General features: G+C 40.1%; 1 pseudogene; it reads left to right on the top strand.

The window, feature by feature from the left end:
• The first annotated feature begins 1,225 nt into the window (after window positions 1-1,225).
• LOC103583449 lies at window positions 1,226-2,102 on the top strand (annotated as a pseudogene).
• The last annotated feature ends 1,549 nt before the right edge of the window (window positions 2,103-3,651 follow it).

The following is a 3,651-nucleotide window of genomic DNA, read 5'->3' as shown; positions in this document are numbered from 1 at the left end:
CGCTTTTGTCTTGAGCAGCCTGTCACTAGTTTCTTGAACCTCATTTTACTAAAATCTGAAATTAATTAGCAATGTCTTTTCTCTTAGACCAGTAAGAAATTATGTACCCTTCACAGAGTTCATCTGATGAGCAAGGCAAGGAGTGGTCAGTAAAGAGCATTAACTTTTTTTTTTTTTTTGTCTATTGTCTTTTTCCGTGTCCGGCAACGGATCGCAACCCTCAGTGTTGCCCCCGCACCGGACCGGGGACCGGCAACGGGATCGCAACCCTCGGTGTTGCTCCCGTGCCTCGCTCAGCCAGTGAGCGGGAACAGGTCTGTATGTGGGATCCGAACCCTCGGGCGGAAGCGCCGCCGCACTTCCCAAGCGGTGCACTATCCAGTGCGCCACTGGGCCGGCCCAGAGCATTAACATTTTAAAAAAATTATTGAACTAGACTAAGAGTTAGGAAAGACATTTTAGTTATAAGTAGAACAACTCAAAAAGATGAAACAGTAGGGCCGGCCCAGGGCTCACCTGGGAGAGCGTGGTGCTGACAACACCAAGTCAGGTGTTAAGATCCCCTCACCAGTCACCTTTTTTGAAAAAAAAAAAAAAGATGGAACAGTTTTACTCTAACAGCAGCTCATTATTTGACTAAAGAAAAACTCTGAAAACAAGGAGTTGATTTACATGTGTTCCTCCATTTGGATCCATTATCTAGACTTGATATTCTCAGAAAATTATATAGTTCTTCTGGAGAGCTCAAGCAATTTCAGAAACAACCCAGGAACCATGTTCCCTCAGAGTTCTTTGGATTTGAGTGAATCTCAGTTTCCCTATCCATTCCCTTAGGAATGTTACACATCCCAGAAACCAACTCAAACTAGCTTAAGCAAAAACTTAAAAAGGCGTGATGGGGATATTTATTATAACCCTGTGCAGTCTCATAGCACAGAATCCAAAGGCAAGAAAGTAATCAGAGCTCATGAAGGGACTGGGAGCATAACTAGAACATTGTCAGAAACTCTCCTTCACTCACCCCGTTACCCTCGATTCATCTTGTTCTATGCATTTTGCTGCCAACAGGCCTCTGTCCTCAGCCCATCCGGCAAGTGAAATAAGATGACCACACCAGAATTTCCACATTTTAAGTTATAGGTCCATTTTTTATGTTATTTTTTAAAAAAAAAAGAGGGAGGCCATCAGTTTTTTAAAAAAGAGGGAGGCCATCAGCTACTTCAAGATGAAGCTGCATATCTCCTTCCTAGCCGCTGACTAGCTGCCAGAAATTCATTGAAGTGGACAATGAATGCAAACTTCGCACTTTTTACAAGAAGTGTAAAAAAAAAAGAGGGAGGCCATCAGCTACTTCAAGATGAAGCTGCATATCTCCTTCCTAGCCGCTGACTGGCTGCCAGAAATTCATTGAAGTGGACAATGAATGCAAACTTCGCACTTTTTACAAGAAGTGTATGGCCCCAGAGGTTGCCCCTGATGCTCTGGGTGAAGAATGGAAGGCTTATGTGGTCCGAATCAGTGGTGGGAATGAGAAACAAGGTTTCCCTGTGAAGCAGGGTGTCTTGCCCCATGGCGGTGTCTGCCTGCTACTGAGTAAGGGGCATTCCTGTTATAGACCAAGGAGAGCTGGAGAATGGAAGCGCGAATCTGTTAGGAGTTGCATTGTGGATGCCAATCGGAGTGTTCCCCACTTGGTTATTGTGGAAAAAAAAAAAAAGGAGAGAAGGATATTCCTGGACTGACATACCATGGTCCCTGATTGCCTGGGGCCCAAAAGAATCCACAAAATTTTCAATTTCTCTAAAGAAGATGATGTCTGCTAGTATGTTGTAAAAAAGTCTTTAAACAAAGTAGGTAAGAAACCTAGAACCAAAGCACCCAAGATTCAGCATCTTGCTACTCCATGTGTCCCGTAACACCAACACTGGCATGTTGCTCTGAAGAAACAGCACGCCAAGAAAAATAAAGAAGAGACCATAAAATATTCTAAACTTTTGGCCAAGAGAATGAAGGAGGCCAAGAAAAAACTCCAAGAACAGATTGCCAAGAGACATAGGCTGTCCCCTCTGAGAGCTTCTGTTTCTGAGCCCAGTCAAAAATAAGATTTTTAAAGAGTAACAAATAAAAAAGATCAGACTTCAAAAAAAAAAAAAGTTTTTGCCTTATATTTAAGATTCAGGAATGCATTTTGAATTTTTCACCTTGGTGCCATTAAGATAAAAATGTGTTATTATATAACAAATTGACAGTATTGTATACAATGCAACATTAAGAACAGCTTAGTAAATGTACTTTTTAATGTTATATACCAACCAATACAATTTTTAAAACAATTTTTAAAAATTGTTTCACACTAATATTTTATGACTTAGTTAATAATCTGGAAGATGTTCCAAGCATTTGAAACAACTTACTGACAAAAGATCCTTAATGTCTATAAAGAGAGAAGTATAATGTTAAATCTACTGATAATAGAAGAATTTTTATCTTCTCCAAGTGAACAATGACTTTCATGTTAAAAATCTGGGAAAATGTATCCATTTCAAAACTTTTTAAAAAACCTTTGTCTTTTGTGGTTTTTTGTTTTGTTTTGTTCTTGGCGCCTGGCTGGTTAAAATCTTTGTCTTGATGGCAAGCAATAAAGTTCTTAATAGATATTCAACATTAGGAGGAACTCCTATATCTGATTTTATTTTTCCCTGAGCTAAGAGTGGCTTAGCATACCTCTTCAAAAACGCATACTTGTTTTTTCTCGGGGGTTTTTTTTTAAAGATGACCGGTAAGGGGATCTTAACCCTTGATTTGGTGTTGTCAGCACCACACTCAGCCAGTGAGCGAACCTGCCATCCCTATATAGGATCCGAACCGGTGGCTTTGGTGTTATCAGCACTGCACTCTCCCGAGTGAGCCACAGGCCGGCCCAAAAATGCACACTTGTATGCATGTGTATGGTAGATGATCTGGAAGTACACTTGAAAAACTGGTAACAGGGATTGCCTCTGAGGGCCAGAGGGGAGGGGAGACATACTTTTCCCTAGATACCTGCTTATATGTTTTTGTTTTACTGTGTATCCCTTACTTTCAAAATTCTTGAAATAGTCCAAGCTCTAATAAAGAGACATGTAATGAATGATTGTGAACTGGACCTTTTTGCTATAAAGGATATTATTGGGACAGTGGTGGAACTTGAATGGGGCCTGAGGATTAACTGATAATGATGTATCAGTGTTAATTTCCTGATTTCAATGACAAAATTTTGGTAATATAGGATAATGTCTTTGTCAGAAGGAAATAAACACTAACTTTTCTAGGGGTGATGGGCCATGAGTTGGCAGCTTACTGTCAAATGGTTTAGAAAAAAAACAAAGATATCGGTACTGCCTTGCAACTTTTCTGTAAGTTTAAGATTGTTTCAAATAAAAAAAATTAAACATAATTATTTTAAAAAATAGTCTGAGCTCTAAATTTGCACAGAGACAACCAGATTGGTCAAGGTTAAGGCCCACCTTGTGTCCACTGCTCACCCCAGCAGCTATGGACAGTGGGAGCCAGAAGACAGTTCTCTGAACAGTTTATAAAAGAGAGAAATTGGGGAAACACTCCAATAGATGTCACTGCCCTGACAGTAGGCTATATCATAGTTCACTGGAT

The sequence above is a fragment of the Galeopterus variegatus genome, unplaced genomic scaffold, assembly GCF_000696425.1.
Source record: "Galeopterus variegatus unplaced genomic scaffold, G_variegatus-3.0.2 Scaffold191, whole genome shotgun sequence".
Classification (NCBI taxonomy): Eukaryota; Metazoa; Chordata; class Mammalia; order Dermoptera; family Cynocephalidae; genus Galeopterus; species Galeopterus variegatus.
Note: the sequence above shows the minus strand (reverse complement) of the source record. Positions and strands in the feature narration are given on the sequence as shown.